The sequence below is a fragment of the Pseudorca crassidens genome, chromosome 1, assembly GCF_039906515.1.
Source record: "Pseudorca crassidens isolate mPseCra1 chromosome 1, mPseCra1.hap1, whole genome shotgun sequence".
In the NCBI taxonomy this organism is placed as follows: Eukaryota; Metazoa; Chordata; class Mammalia; order Artiodactyla; family Delphinidae; genus Pseudorca; species Pseudorca crassidens.
The window spans coordinates 84,328,694-84,345,651 of NC_090296.1; positions in this window are offsets into that span (position 1 = coordinate 84,328,694).

The following is a 16,958-nucleotide window of genomic DNA, read 5'->3' on the forward strand; positions in this document are numbered from 1 at the left end:
GGCCAGTCTCCACCACCCATAGTTCCCATCCTGCTTGGAAATGCCACTGTGCTCTCTCTTCCTTTCATGCCGGATGTTCCCACTGAGTCAGACTCGTCTACATTCCCAGTGACGGTGACGCACCCAGGCTACACACACACACACACACACACACACACACACACACACACTTGCTTCTTCTCCCACCCTCTCCACGTGCTGCCTACTGAGCTCCAGCCTAGTCTCTGAAGGTCAGGGCAGGGCCCTGGTGGGGTGGCAGTTGGGCCCCCTGTCACCTGTCCCATGCCGTGTGGTTGGAGCTGGAAGGCCCGCAGAGTACCAGCCTGGGAGGGGGAGATGCAGCTGAGACCTAATGTTCTCTGTTGTCTTTGGAACCCAGGTCCCCAGACCAGGTTTGGGGAGGGCAGGTGTAGATAGAGGAGGCTGTAGGAGCGAGGCAAGGTCTGCTGTCCCCCTTGTGCCTGTTCCCAGCCAGGGTGGGGGCAGGACAGCAGCGGGGAGCAGCAGGCACATGTAGAAATCCAGCTCTCCTGCAGGGAGGGCGACCCAGATCGCTGGAAGGCCCTGCAGGGAAAGACTCCCCTAAACTAGTGGCAAAGGCCTCCGGACCCAGCAGGCTGGAGCCACGTGCCCAGGAGAAACCAATAGTCAGACAGCCCCACGGTTGCCGGCCATGTGCTTCCCAAGTGTTATTCACACAACAGTCACGCCTCAGAGCAGTCTCCTATTTTCCCCAGAGTCTCTAATGTGCCTGTCTGCTCCCCCCTGGACAGAGGCTCTCTGAGGGCAGGAATGGTGTGCCAAGGGGCTCTAAATCCCCAGGGCCTGGCCCAGTGCCCCTGCAAACTACAGAGCCTCCCTCGGCGCTTGCAGAATGAATACAGGAGTGAGGTAGCCACGCCATCCTGTGCATGGCTGTGGGTACTTGTGCATTGGCTGGGGCTGCCTTTCCCTCCACCCAGAGCACACGCAGCCTTGAGGGAGGCGGTGTCCGCTAAAGTCCCTAACCGTGAATTTCCTTTCCCTGTCTAGGGAAGGCGGGGTGTGACCAGCATTGTGTTCCCCCGGGGAGACCATGTCTCTGTTACTCTGTGTCACCACTAGGGGGCAGCAAGGTTACAAAAGCCTGGTTGGGGGGCCCTCTTCCCCTCCCTTCTGCTCCCCTCCCCTTCCCAGCGCCCCGCCCACAAGTCTCCATAACCCCCACCTCCCAACTCCGCCAGACCGGAGAAGCCACATGCGTTGTAAGAGCCTCATTTTACTGGTGATGAGACCAGAGAGGTAGCGCCCCTCTGCCTAGGCTGCTCAGCCTGTTTGTGGCTCAGATGAACCTAGCAGCCGGGCACCTGCCTCCTGACCAGCTCTTTTCCTGGCTGTCCCAACAACGCTGTTTCTCCTGATACTTCACCGTGTGCCCTCCCTTTCTCTACGCAGGGATGGGCCTGTTGTCCCGGGCCGCAGGTCGGGTCGTGTCTCTTCCCTGGCTGGTCCCCCACCCTCTCAGGCAGCCTGCCGGCTGGGCCCATAGCACTGCCACCTCACTCTCAGCACCTCCCTGGATCAAGAAACTGCTGTCATGATTCCTACTGACCAGAGGTTTAGTGCAGGCCTCTCAGGTCAGGCCAGGCCTGGCCCTGGGTAGGGAGGACTCAGAGTGCATGAGGTAGGGCCAGAGGGACAAGCTCTTGGCAGGCTCCAGATGCCAGGGACGTTCTGGGCCCTACCGCTCCCAAGAACACACATACCAGAGCAGGGTGGGGCCGAAGTCCTTTGAAGCATCAGGTGGCAGAAGGATGGTTCGGGGAACCCCTCCTCCGTTCTGTTCTACAGGGCACACCCTGGGCTGGGGCATCCTAAGCTTTCCAGCTCCGGGCCGGCAGTGGGAGGAGAACCCTGACGTGGAACCGAACCCCTGAGCTACTTCACCCGGTCCAGTCAATGAGGGAACAAAAAGTGAAGACCCAGGCTCCACCTCAGAGGCACCTGACGATACCAGGCCACATAAGCCTGAGGCCAGGGTGACAAAAGACTCATCAATTGAGGAGTTCTGCTTGCCGCAGGACAGGCCAATAAATCGGAGACGAGGTGTAGCCAGCAGACGGAGAAGATGGCAGACTAAAGTCTCAAAATAACCATCTTATCGGGGTTTGGATGCCAGTTTCTTTTATAGCACAGAGGGGGAGGAGAGAGGCAGTAAAGTAAAAAGGCCAGACGTTTTGCAAATATCCCCTGGAATGGCCAGCCTCCGGGAAGGGATGTGTTAAGTGTTAATTTCTTCTTTCTCTTAGCCATCCACAGGTGGACCGGGTCCGGATGTTTGCCTGAACAAAAGGCACTTGGTTTAACATTCTGGCAGAGGGGCAGAGTTCCCTGAGGCAGGCCATTATGTATACACAATATCCTTTTTTTTTTTTTTTTTTTTTTTGCGGTACCCGGGCCTCTCACTGTTGTGGCCTCTCCCTTTGCGGAGCACGCACAGGCTCAGCTGCCATGGCTCACGGGCCCAGCCGCTCCGCGGCATGTGGGATCCTCCCGGACCGGGGCACGAACCCGTGTCCCCTGCATCGGCAGGCGGACTCTCAACCACTGCGCCACCAGGGAAGCCCTACACAATATCCTTTTACTGAACAAAAGCAGCGGAAAGCAAAGGTTAAAGTAAAAGAAGCAGATTCTACATGTAGTCATTTGGCTCTTCCCTGTTACAATTTTCCAGGAGATAACCTTGCGGGGGATGAGCAAGACTCAGCAAGGGGATGGCAGTGAGAGTGTTGCATGAAGCGGGAGTGGCATCTTACTAGTAAGAAAACGTTAGGGGACTTCCCTGCTGGTACTGTGGGTAAGACTCCGTGCTCCCAATGCAGGGGGCCTGGGTTTGATCCCTGGTCGGAGAACTAGATCCTGCATGCCGCAACTAAGAGTCCACATGCCACAACAAAGATCCCGCGTGCAGTACAACCAAGACCCGACGCAGCCAAATAAATTTTTTAAAAAAGAGAGAGAGAGGAGACCCTTAAGTTAGGAAAGTGCAGACCAGACCAGGTAGGTCACTGAAGGGCAGACTGAGGGGACAAAGCCGTCCAGAGGGGCTCACTGAAGGTTTTATAGCAGGGGCTAAGAAGGCCATGCAGTGGTTTAGGAAGCCAGGGAGGAGGCTGAGTCCAGATCGTGGAGGGAGGGGTCTGTACCAGAGAGGGAAGAGGAGTTTCCAGGAAAGGGTGAGCAGGAGAGCCTCAGGAGGCCTCAGAGCATCAGCATGGGGGGTGGGGGGAGAGGGGCAGGGCAGCCAAGACAGCATCTAGGACTCAGGCCTGGGGTCCTCATGGATGTGGGGAGCAGGCCGGGCTTGCCTACAGGTGCCCAGGGTGCTCCTTCCTCTAGGCAGGCAGAGAGGCTGGAAGGCTGGCTTGGGACAGACAGGCTCTCCCCATCTTGAAGCTCATCACAGGGGCCTCTCATGGGGATGAGGTGTGGGTGGGGTCACACCCTCCAGGGATAGGGAAAAGGTCTGGCACAGTTTTCAGGGGCGGAGAGGACAGAAGCCCAACAGAAGGCCGAGGGATTGCTGAGAGCTGGCCTTTGGAATGGCAGGGGGTGGATGTCCCGTCTCTGGAGGTAGTATCACCCAGCCTAGAGGCTTCAAGGCAGAAGAGGGCAACCAGGGTGAGAGAGAGCATGCTGAAATGCCTGGGACACCACAGTCATCACAGGGAAGAGGAAGCAGCCTGAGGGTGTGGAAGGGAAGTAGGGTGACCAGTTGTCCAGGTTTGCCTGAAACTGAGCCCATCTTAGCACTGAAAGTCCTGTGTCCAGAAGTCCCCGCATTCCTAGGCAAACCTGGATGTCTGGTCACTTTATGGCAAAGGAGGCTGGGGCAGGGAGGGAATCTTCACCTGTGAGTGAAATACTCTGAGTGATGCCAGTGGCTAAAGATGTAGATGTGTCCCTCAGGAAGATCCCACTGTGAGTAAGGGGATGAACGATGAGGCCAGGAAGACAAATAGGTCGTCAGTGCTAATACTGATAATCATAATAACACCTTGCACTTACATCTAACACTGCCAAAGCCCTCACACATGTGATGTCATTTGATCTCATCAAGCTTTGAAATCTGTGGATTAGCCAGGGCTAGTGTTACTAGATTCTCTTTGGAGATCAGGGTCAGTGACTTGCCCGAGAGTCTCGTGGTCGGGTGGGGGCCTCCCGCTGCACCGGCCCCATCCCTGCAGCACCCTCTCCAGCCCAGGTCAAGGCCGCCCACCTTTACCCTTCTGCCAGGAGAAACCTGTCCCCCCAAACCCTGCAAAAGTGCCTGGCTGTCCCACCTCCTTCCCCACCCCACCCCCCAGGACAGCCCAGGAGCAAGGGCCTTGCTGGCTCTACTGACAGGGATTGGGGGTCACAGAGAGGGCCGACATCCTGCCTTTTGGCCTTCACCATCAGTCCACACGCTCCCTGAGGCCCCCCCCTACCCATGGCCTCTACCGCTTCTGGAGATGCCCTCAGCCTCTCCTCTCCCTGAGCCCAGAAATGTCTCTCCTTCCTCCCAGAGTGCCTTTCTTCTCCACTTGGTGTGCCTTTCTGGCAGGGAAGGGCCACCTCTCTCTGCCAGGCAATAAACAAAAGCACTCGGTAAGCACTTACTATCTGTAAGGCACAGTGCCAGAGGGTAGAGGGGACCCACACGTGGTCGAGGCTCTGCTCACCCCCAACATCTTAGGATTGGGTAGAGGGATCCCACGGAACATCGTGCTCTGCTATAAATTGATTCCAGGACTTCCCTGGTGGCACAGTAGTTACAAATCCTCCTGCCAACGCAGGGGACACGGGTTCGAGCCCTGGTCCGGGAGGATCCCACATGCCGTGGAGCAACTAAGCCCGTGTGCCACAACTACTGAGCCTGAGCTCTAGAGTCCGTGAGCCACAACTACTGAGCTCGCGTGCCACAACTACTGAAGCCTGTGCACCTAGAGCCTGTGCTCCACAACAAGAGAAGCCACCACAGTGAGAAGCCCACGCACCCAACAAAGAGTAGCCCCCGCTCGCTGCAACTAGAGAAAGCCCGCGCGCAGCAACGAAGACCCAACCAGCCAAAAATAAATAAATAAATAAGACATTATTAAGCAAGACTAATCCATTAAAAAAAAAAACAAATTGACTCCAGTGTGCCCACCCACTGCTGTGGACATCCTCCTCACCTCCCGGAGGCTGCACCCCACCCAGACCACTCAGACTGTCCTCGCTTCTCTGTCCACCCCATCAAGATGGGTCTACCTCTAAATTGGGAGATTGGGATTGACATATACACACTACTGTATATAAAATAGATAACTAATAAGGACCTATTGTATAGCACAGGGAACTCTACTCAATACTCTGTAATGACCTATATGGGAAAAGAAGCTTAAAAAGAGTGGATATATGTATATGTATAACTGACTCACTTTGCTGTACACCTGAAACTAACACAACATTGTAAATCAACTACACTTCGATAAAAATTAAAAAAAGAAAAATGATGGGTCTACCTCCTCGGCCCAAGGCCTCCGTACCTCCTACTGCCTGCCTGCAGTGATGCAGATCCTGAGCCTAGACCCTGACTCCAGAGATGCAGAGAACCAGGGTACTGAGCCTTGAGCCCAGAGCATGAGGCCCCACTGCCCTCCTCAGCCCTGCAGTCCCCTCTCCCCCTTGGGGGTCCATGAAGCCACAGGCCTCTCCTTTTAGCTTCCTGCCGAAGGCTGGGGCTGGGAGTGAACAGGTCATGACATCAGGGTCCCGGAAAGGGAAAAGGAGGATTCCTGGAAGAGGGGGGCTGGGAGGGCTGGGGAGGGCAGGGCGTGGTGGTCACAGGTAGTACCATTCAGGCAGCGTGGGCTGAAAGGTGTGAGCTCTGCAGACACCGCGCCTTTGTAAACCTCCGCCTGCCCTCCGTGCACTAGCTCCCCTAAGGCTCACAGCAAATATGTACATGATGGATTAATAACTCCCCATCTAGTCATAAACCAAAGTCCTTTGCCCACAGTGTTACCAAAGCAGGCGGGAATTTTTCAGAAATGCATTCCTGAAAAGAGAGACAACGTAATGTGGAGAAGGGGTCCAGGCTCTAGACTCAGATGGTCCTCGACTGGGACTAATTACACGCTGGCTGGGTGACCTCAGGCAAGTGTCTTAACTTCTCTGAATCCTGGCTTTTCCTAATCTATAAAAAAGAGGAAGATAATAACACCTATCCCCAAGAGCTTATGTGAGATAATTGGTATTTTAAAAGAAACTGACACACAAATACTTTCCTTTCTTGCTCACCAGGGAAATAAAGGAGAATCACTATTTTCCTCCTCTCCATTTTCCAAATTGTTTTCTGATGCAGTTATGTTGCTTCTGTTTTTACAGCTCTGATTGAGGCCAAAATGATATACCAGAAATGGCACAAAATGTACAATTTGATAAGTTTTGCCGTGTTTTTACCCCATGAAAACATCCTCACGATCAAGATAATGAACACATCCATGAAACCCAAAACTTTCCTCATGTCCCTTTCTAACGTCTCCCTCCAGCGCCCCCCCCACCATGCTTTCCCCGGGCAACCACTGATCTGCTGTCATTATCAATTGGTTCACATTTTCTAGAATTTTACACCATTCTAGAATTTTATAGACACTTATGTAGTATGGATTCTTCATGTCTTGCTTCCTTCACCAGCAGTTATTTTGAGGTTCACTTATGTTTCTGTGCATATCAATAGTTCATTCCTTTTTACTGTCGTATCCAACGGAGTGCATGCACCATGATCTGTTTATTCATTCACATATTGATGGACATTTGAGAAGTTCCCCAGTTTTTAGCTATTCCAAACAAAGTTACTACATTCAAGTATAAACCTTAGTGAGACCCAGGTTTTCCCTTCTCTCCGGCAAGTCACTGTTTAAAAATGAATTTAAAGCAGTTCAGGTACATCGAGGTCAACCAGGCTTTTTATAGGAGAACCTAGAGAGAGCAACTGCTTTAACTTCTCTTCCTCCTCCTGCATGTTCTCGATTTCACATGGTGCTTGTTCTCCTTGATCGAAACAGGACCCCTCCGAGCCCCTTCGCCTAGTTGAGGGTGGGAGTGTCAGCTGGCCTCGGTTTCACCCATCACGGTAAGCCCAGGGGTGGGCATCACGAGCTCACGTCAGCCAGGGGACTGCCATCATGGGAAAAATCCTCCTCCTTCTTCCAGAAAATAATTTTTTTTAACATGTAAAAAAGAGAGAAAAATAAACAAAATATAAACCACAGAAATGGAGACCAGTTACTACCCAACAGTAACTACACTCCAACCTTGCGTTCATTCACCAGATTTTTATTGGGCACCTGCTGAGGGCCAGGAGAGCTGCTAAGGGCCAGTCCCTGGGGATACAAAGGTGAACAGATAGTCCCACGGAGCAGGATACAGGAGAAGAAAGATGCAGGGAGAGAGGGGATGCCTTGTAACAGGGGCATCTGGTCTGTCTGCAGGGGCCTAAGGGAAGCCAAGGGGTGTGGCACAAACAAGAGGCCAGAGGATTCAGCTGGGCTGGGCCACAGGCGCTTGCAGAGCACAGAGCAAGCTGGTGGTCTGGACTGCAAAACCCCAGGCTTGCTTCCCGCTTGTCGACATTCCAACCGTAAAGTTCCCTCTTCTTTTCTTTTTTTTCTTTTTTCAGTGTCCTGGAAATTTATTAATCTTATCCCCACTTCTATTTAAAAAAATTTTTTTTACTGAAGTATAGTTGATTTACAACATTATGTTAGTTTCAGGTGTACAGCATAGTGCTTCAGTATTTTGCAGATTATATTCCATTATAGGTTATCACAAGATAATAAGTATAATTCCCGCGCTATACAGTATACCCTTGCTCCTTATCTTTTTTTTTTTTCTTTTGTGGTACGCGGGCCTCTCACTGTTGTAGCCTCTTCCGTTGCACAGGCTCCGGGCACGCAGGCTCAGCGGCCATGGCTCACGGGCCCAGCCGCTCCGCGGCATGTGGGATCTTCCCGGACCGGGGCACGAACCCGCGTCCCCTGCATCGGCAGATGGACTCTCAACCACTGCGCCACCAGGAAGCCCCCTTATCTATTTTATATATAGTAGTTTTTAATCTGTTAACCCCATACCCCTAATTTGTCCCTCCCCACTTTGGTAACCACAAGTTTGTTTTTTTTCTGAATCACTCAATTTCCACTCCCAGGCGAGCTCCCTGAGCTGGGGCAGCACATGTGAGAACTCAGGCCTGGGGCTTGGTTCCCAGGGCACAGATTCCAGAGGCCCCTCCACTAGGCTCCCTGTTTCCTCCTTCACCCATGGAAGCAGGTGATAATCTCACTGTTTTGTATGCGTCAGTGGGTTCACTAAGTGTGTGAAGCACCTGGGGCCTGGCATTTAGTAGGAGCTCCATGAGTGTTTAGAGACGGCCCTCTGGGTGCTAAACAGCCTCGCCAGGGTATAGGCCCCCTGCCTTGGTTCTGTGGCACCTTGTTACCAGGCTGATGGGGTAACAGGTTCTTCCCTGCTCCTTCCCACCCACTCCACCCTTACACACACACACACTCCCCACACACACCCTGTTTCCAGCTGCTCTTTGCCCAGTTAAAGATTAGCCCAGCCCCCCTCAGTCCTCCACACCTTCAGCCCATGAACCTCCCAGTGCACCTGGCCCACCCCAGCCCCTCCCCATCCTTTACAAATACACCTGAGGACAAACAGAGCCTCAGACTGCCTCCTGCCCCCTGCTCTGCGCTCCCAGGTCAGGGTCTGGCTCCGCTGGCTGTGGGCTCTGTGAGTGCTGTGGGCCTGTGTGGTCATGGTCTCCCTGGGTATGTGTGTGTGTGTACTGAATTGGTATCTGTGCCTCTGTGTCTCTTTGTGTGGGTGTCATTCGTGTGCGCGCGCGCGCATGTGCGTGTCTCTTCATAAACGCAATGTGGGTCTGTGTGCTATGTGTCTAGGTGCCTGACCCCACTCCTGGGTCTGCGCTCTCTTCTTGAGTTAGAATTGAATTTACAGCCTCTGATGCGCCAGACACAGGGGTTTAGCTGAGGGTCCAGGAGATTGTGTTAGTTCCCTTCCAGAGCCACCAACTCCTACCCCTCAAGCACCTTGGCCTGAACTGGGGAGAGACAGTCCAAGGCCTGTCTTTTTTTTTTTAACTGAGGTATAATTAACGATAAGGTTAGATTAGTGTCAGGTGTATAGCAGCTTATACCTTCCAACCCCCTCCGCCCATTTCACCCAGGCCCCACCCCCTGCCTCTGGCAACCACCCATCTGTTCTCAGTATCTGTGTGCTTGAGGGGTTTTTTGTTTGGGGAATTTTTTTAGGTTCCACATATAAGTGAGATTATGTGATACTTGTCTTTCTCTGTCTGACTTATTTCACTCAACATAATGCCCTCAAGGTCCACCCATGTTGTCACAAACAGCAAGATTTCATTCTTAAGGCTGAAACAATGTTGCCAAACAATATGGCTAAACAATATTCATTGTTTATAATACTCATTTTATTTATCCATTCATCTGTTGATGGACACTTAGGCTGTTTTCGTGTCTTGACTATTGTAAATAATGCTGCAATGAACATGGGGGTGCATATATCTTTTCAAATTAGTGTTTTTGTTTTCTTTGGATAAATACCCAGAAGTGGAATTACTGGATCATATGGCAGTTCTATTTTTAATTTTTTGAGGAACCAACATACTGTTTTTCATAGTGGCTGCACCAATTCACATTCCCTCTTCTCCACATCCTCGCCAACACTTATTTCTTGTCTTTTGGATGATAGCCATTCTAACAGGTGTGAGGTGATATCTCGTTGTGGTTTTGGTTTTCATTTCCATGATGATTACTGATGTTGAGCACCTTTTCACGTACCTGCTGGCCATCTGTATGTCTTCTTTGGAAAAATGTCAGGTTCTCTGCCCATTTTTTTAAATTAATTAATTAATTTCTTTATTTTTGGCTGCGTTGGGTCTTCAATGCTGCGCGAGGGCTTTCTCTAGTTGTGGCGAGCAGGGGGTACTCTTTGTTGCCATGCGTGGACTTCTCATTGCGGCGTCTTCTCTTGTCGTGGAGCATGGGCTTTAGGTGCGCGGGCTTCAGTAGTGGTGGCACATGGGCTCAGTAGTTGTGGCTCCCGGGCTCTAGAGCACAGGCTCAGTAGTTGTGGTGAACCGGCTTAGTTGCTCCGCGGCATGTGGGATCTTCCCGGATCAGGGCTCGAATCTGTGTCCCCTGCATGGGCAGGGAGATTCTTAACCACTATGCCACCAGGGAAGCCCCTCTGCCCATTTTTTAATGGAATTGTTTTCTTTCCAAGGCCTGTCTTTTCTCTTTCTACCAAGCCAGATCCTGGCTGGCCCTAAGGTTGTCTTTACCACTCCCTCCCCAAGCCTAGTCCCATGGATCTCTTCCATACTCATCACTCACTAAGGGGAAGAAGGAGGTAACAGGAAGGACCATGGCATAGCTCAGAGGCTGACCTCAGCTGAACATTTCTTTCATAAGTAAAAGCCAGCAAAAATGGGTGGCTCAAAAGGTGCCAGGGGGACTTCCCTGGTGGTCCAGTGGTTAAGACTCCACGCTCCCAGTGCAGGGGGCCTGGGTTCGATCCCTGGTCAGGGAAGTAGATCCCACATGCTGCAACAAAGATATAAATAAATAATTTTTTTAAAAAAAACAAAAAAACAGTGCTAGGGGCCTGTCTTGCAAGGGGCTGCGGCTGTTGTAGTACAGAAGTGTGTGTGTGAACATTTGTGCCTCTATGTTCGGCAACCATATGAGTACCAGAGTGCCCAGATGTCACGTAGTTGGTCTGTATGTCACATATTATATTCTGATTTGCGGGTCAGAAAAAAAATTAATTAATACACCACATTTGCACTGGGTCCATTCTGGAGTTGTCCATTATGACCTATGCACCAGCCCCAAGCAAGACAAGGCCAGCCTTGGCACCAGGGCACCTCAGAAGCTCCATCCTATGAGAGCACACTTATTGGCAAACGACAGATGGGCTCAGCCCCCAAGTCCTCTTCCAGTCCTGGTGGGAGGAGACAGGAACAAGCAGCTTGGATCAAGGAAGGTTTTCCATTCACTTGTGCCATGGGGGTAAAGGTCTTAGGATCCCCTGGATCCCCCAGAGGCCCCTACCCACCAACCCCATCCTCCCTGCTCTGGGTGCACCGATCTCTCCAAGTCTCCCTCCCCACCTTTATGCCAGGCGTCTACACAGGGACAAGAGTCTCTAGGGACTGAGTACTGTGACCTGACACATGGTAGGCATGCTACATGAATAATTAACATGATTGAAATTGACCCTAGTAGAAATGAATTAATAGGGAGCTTCCCTGGTGGCACAGTGGTTAAGAATCCGTCTGCCAATGCAGGGGACATGGGTTCGAGCCCTATTCCAGGAAGCTCCCACATGACGCGGAGCAACTAAGCCCACACGCCACAACTACTGAGCCTGTGCCCTAGAGCCCGCGTACCACAACTACTGAAGCCCGCGCGCCTAGAGCCCGTGCTCCGCAACAAGAGAAGCCACTGCAATGAGAAGCCCACACACTGCAACAAAGAGTAGCCCCCGCTCGCCGCAACTAGAGAAAGCCCGCGCGCAGCAACGAAGGCCCAACACTGCCAAAAACAAATAAATTTATTTTTTAAAAAATGAATTAATACATGATTGTGAGTTTGGGGGTGGATCTGGTGGGTCACGTGTGAGGGTGTAGGGTTCAGGGGTGCATAATGCTCTCATGTCTCTGTCTACCTACCATATGAATGAAGCCAGTGCATCCGCTCAACACCCTTGCCTGGCGCCTACTCAGTGTCCAGCTCCACAGTGAGTCCCAAGCTAAGCCACAGGGAGCAATTTTATCCCTTTCATCCCTTGAAGGGTCTACGTGTGTACATCCTTGGGAAGAAGAAGGAGAGACCGAGATTTAGATCACAGTAAACTAAACTTTACCTGTTGACTCACAGGTGTTCTTTTTGTCACCCCCTGTGCTTGCCTCATAAAGATGGAGCCAGGTAAGTACTGCAGCGGGAGGCTGTAGGGTGGAAGAAGGAAGAGAGAAGGAAGGGGAGGGTGGTGAAGGCAGGGGCAATCAGTCAGTCACATCTACCACAAGCCGAGAGAGAGAGAGAGAGAGAGAGAGAGAGAGAGAGAGTGTGTGTGGTGGTAGGGTTCCAAAATGAAAACAAGCCCTTGAATTTTGTAATACACTCTACAGTTTAAGAAGCATGCCCACACATCCTTCATCTCACTAGATCTTCAACCTCAGGAGTAAAACAGGGAGGGGCTCCTCCTGCGTCCACATGCGCTCTGGGGAATTAGGGGTCATGCTCAGGGTGAGGCCCTGGAGGTGGGGCTGGGGCTGGAACCTTGAACACAGCTCTTGGCAGCTGTGCCATTGGCTCCCCTCAAAAGGAACAAAAGACCAGGCTGCTTCCCCTCCTGTTCCCTGGTGGTCCAGTGGTTAAGATTTCGCACTACCCCTGCAGGCGGTGCAGGTTTCATCCCTGGTCAGGGAAGTTCCACATGCTGTGTGATGCGGCCAAAAGAAAAAGAGAAAAGAAATATACATCTCATCAAGGAGGCGATTCTCACCGAGGGAGCACTTCAGAACACCCAGGACCACTCAAATTGGTTACTGCAAGAATGAGCCCTCTGGGCCAGCAGCTGGGCAGTGAGGGCAGGCAGGACGGCCCAATCTAAGCAGACTTCCTGCAGGAATGCGACACAGAGTCAAGCAAGAGATAGTGCCAAGTGGCAGGAGACATGAGCAAAGGCTAAGAGCTGGGACCAGAAGGTCATTAAGCAGGAGCCAAGAAACAGCTGAGGATCTGAGCAGAGATTGGGCTGAGAAAAGTGGGATCTGGGGGGAGGAGGCAGAGGGGGAGACGGGGTGGGGCCCGCCTGAAGGTGGAAGTAGAAGAAACAGGGTTTCCACTGCAGACGCCTCCCTTAGCGTTAGGGAGTTTGGCCGAGGTTGGGAGGGCAGACAGCTGACAGAGTGAGAACAAGAACCCACACTTCCTAACTAGCCCCATCCCACCCAGGAGAACTCAGCTGGCTCTTGAGCCTTGTTGGAGGAGGGGGGTGGAAGGTGGGCACAAAATCAGCACCAGGAGGAAGACAGGATTCTTACTGCAGAACCAAATAACCAAAGCTATTTCTTTCTTTTCCCTTCCTTTCCCACAGGTCCAAAGGATAGAAAGTTCCCCAGCCGTCTCCCCCTTTTCCTCCCCGCTGCCACGTCCCCCAGACCTCCAGCCCCTTCCTAGACCCTCAGGGAGCGACCACAATGTCCCCCAGATGCAGAATAGGGAGGCCTCAGCCCCCATGGGTGGGGTGGGGCAGGGCATCACAGCGCAAGTTCACCCCCTACAGGCGTCAGCCTTCTCCTCTGCTCCTTTCCTGTTTTCCCATCTGTCTCTCTCCTTTTCTCACATCCCCTCCCTGCCCCGGCAGCCCATCCTCTCTCCTGCTGCTTCCCCTCCTGTTCCATGCTTCTCTGCATTCCTGGCTATTCACAGCCTCCCTGGATAGCTGGCTTGCTCCCAAATCCCAACCACACTGCAGGGCCCCAGTGACCTGCCTCTGCCAGAGAAGGGAGGCTGCCTGCCCTCCTCCCTGCTTCCCCCTCCCCCAGCCCCCACTGGCTACCACCAGCAGACCCAGCTCCTAGGCCTGGAACTGGCCCCACCACAAAAAGAGTCACAGAAGAGGCAAGCAGGGTGGGAAGTGGCAGTTTCCAGGCATCACTGAGCCTGGATGGGGCAGCGGCAGCCCTAACTTGGTCACAGGAAAGTCCCCTAACCATGGAGCCTGCCTCTTCCCCACTGGTTATAAGCCGTTTTCAGGCCCTAGGCGGCAGGAGCAGACTGGGGAGTTATCCACCCCCCAGAGTAGGGCCCCAGCCCTGCTCCCCCGGGGCCCCAGGTCCCCTGTGCCCAGCACCAGAAAAGCAAGGTAGCGTCTCCACTCTTCCCTAGGCCTGTGGCAAGAGGCAAAGAGACTTCTCTGGCCTTGGGGCCTCAGGAGTGGTTCCAGCCATGACAGAAGGTTAAACCACTTTTCCCAGGACTCTTCTGGCTTAGGCGATAAAGCCTTGATTTTACTTTCTATTCTTCCTGGTTTCTTGAGTCTGCCACCTCCTCAGGGACAGGCATGGGCTCACATGTACTCCCACTGTCACATACACTCAACCAGGCACATGCACCCATACACATGTATCTGTGCACACAGCAGGCATGTATAGGCGCCCACCCATGCACATGTATACAGACATAGCTATGTGTATGTAAACGCAGCACATAGCCTTGTACCTGCACACACTACCTACAGAGAGGACACGCACATCCTTACCTTGTCACCTCCTACCTTTGTCTCCTCCCACCCTCCAGCTGCCTCTCCTTCTCCTTGGCTCCCGCATCTCCCCTCACCCTGCCTCCTGTCTCCTCCTTGCCCCTGGCCCTCACCGTGTTCCTCTGTAGCCTCCCCCAGCCCCACGTTCACTTCTAAGTAGTCAGCATGGCAAAACCTCTAATCACTCTGCATGGGTTCCTGGGTGAGGGAAGAGAGAAGATGAGATAATTCTGCTTCTTCATTGCAGATAAAATAAACTGAGGTCCAGAGACTGGGAGTCATATCTCAGCTAAAGGAATGTAACCCAATGGATCTAGGTTCCTCCCCTTGTGTCTGCTCTGTGCTCTGGTTTCATCAAGGCAAAAGGCCCAGGGCTAGGAGCAGTCATTTGCTATCCCTGTCTCCCGACCTCCACAATGAGCCCCTGCTAGTGCCCAGGAATCCTGAGTCCCCTAGAGTAGGGGCTGGAGAGGGGGAAGGGGAAGGGAGAGGGATAGTTGACTGCAGGTAAGATTGGCACTGACCTCTGACTCTAATATTGTTCATCCGGCTTTCCACAGGGGCCCTGCCATGGTGGCGGGCATGGTCACGGCCCTGGCCCTGGGCACTGCCATGGTGGTGGGCACCCCCTGGCATGGCAACCATCCTCCAGGTTCCCACCCTGAACCAGGGCACTGTCCTATGCGGGGCCACCCCCCAGGGCCCTGTGGGCACCCCACTGGCCCACATCACTGAGGAAGCAGAAGAAACAGGACATAAGAATGGAGAGCATGACCTGGCGTGGGGCCTGAACCAGAATCTTCTGGATCTAATAAACAGCCTCCTGGAGGCCATGTTCTACCTTAAAAGAGCCTATCTTCCTTCACATCCAAACTGGCACTCAGGGGGCCCAGTGGTCTCTGAGTTCCCTAGTTGTGAAAATCGGCACCCAGTCAGGCATTCTCAGTAGTGTCCATAGCATACGGTTGAATAAGGTCACCCCTCCTTTTGTTTTCACTTCTGCCCCACCCCCCATCAAAGGGTCTCAATCTCAAGTATGGTCTCATCACATCCATCCCATCATATATACCCAGACCTGGTGGGCCTTCCAAGGTTCCATCTTACATGCCTCACCCTACAGGTCAGAAGCCTTCAATGGATCCCTAACTCTCCAGATGTTATTTCTCACTATCCCCTGAAAACACATAGAAATTTCCAGCCTCTTAAACTTTGCACAGTTTCCCCACCACCACCTCCACCTCACCCCCAGGTCAGGAATGCCTTCCTTCCAAGCCAGCTGAAGCTCCACCATCAACATGAAGGCTTCCCTAAAGCCCATTAGGATGAGTGAGGTCCTCTCTGTCTTTGCACACTGCCCCCTCCTCTGCAGCTCCTATCGACCATCACATGGGCCCAACCACACCCTACCCAGTTGGCATCAATTAACGGGCTGGCTTTTTATCTCTCTCACCAAACTAAGCTACTCAGGGCAGGGCCACCACTTCTACACCTCTAGACTCTCCCACCCTCATGCCTACTGGTCTATGCCTTGCACACGGTTTGCACACAATTTAGGGATACCCATAGTCCAATCACTCCTGGGTTCTGACTCTCCCCCCAGCCGCATGCTTCAGCCAAGGCACCTACCACACACACAGAGAGTCTGCTTACTGTAAAACCTCTTCTGCCCATCCAAGTTCCACGTCTGGGATCCTCTCCGCTCCCCATCTCCCAGGCTTCTCACAGGGCCCGTATCTGTTCTAGAGCTATGGTAACAGCCCTCTAGCCCGGCCTCTCCACCGCCCATCACACCGCCCCTCTCTCACAGCCATTCCCTAACAGGGGAAGCAGCAAGCGCCCTGGAATGAGTGGCTACTGGGTACCTTCCAGGCTAAAGTGGGGTGGTTATAAGAGAGAGTTGGGGCTTCTCTGAGTGTCTCTCTTGTCCCTCTCCCCGGCCATACTCTGCACTTCAATAACAGAATCCAGGCTCCACAACTGAGGGGCACAGAACCAGGTCCAGACCAACGTGAAGACCCAACTTGAGCAGGTGCCTAGCCTTACTGGGAAGGAAAGGGGGGACGCTGAGCGGAGCCGAGACAAATGTGAGTCTAAAAGTAGCCCAACCTCTCAACCCCTCAGCGTCCGGAGCAGTGAAGTGCCGGCATGGAGCTGCTCCCTCTTTGGGGCTGGAAGAGTCTGTGTTACAAGTTATGAGGCTCTTTACACGGTGCCTGGGGTCGCGTTTCCTGGTCCCTCACGGGAAGACGGATGCCCCCCAGGAAAGGCCGATGTGCGAACTACTGCACAGACTCCTAACAGCAGCTCTCAGACCTGGCCTGAGTAGAAGGGCCCACAACTCCAGCCCGGGGGTCTTAAAGACAGCGAGCCTTCGGGCAGCGGCGCGGCGGGAAGCCCCTGTCCCCGCCCCCCGGTGCCGCGCCCATTGGCTGGGCTCCTCATCGGCCCCGCCCAGCGATCGACCCGCTTGGCGTCGACGCGTGCGCAGGAGCCGCCCCCTGCCGCCGCCGCCGCCGCCGCCGCCGCCGCCGCCGCCGCCGCCGCCGCCGCCGCCGCCGCCGCCGCCGCCGCCGCCGCCG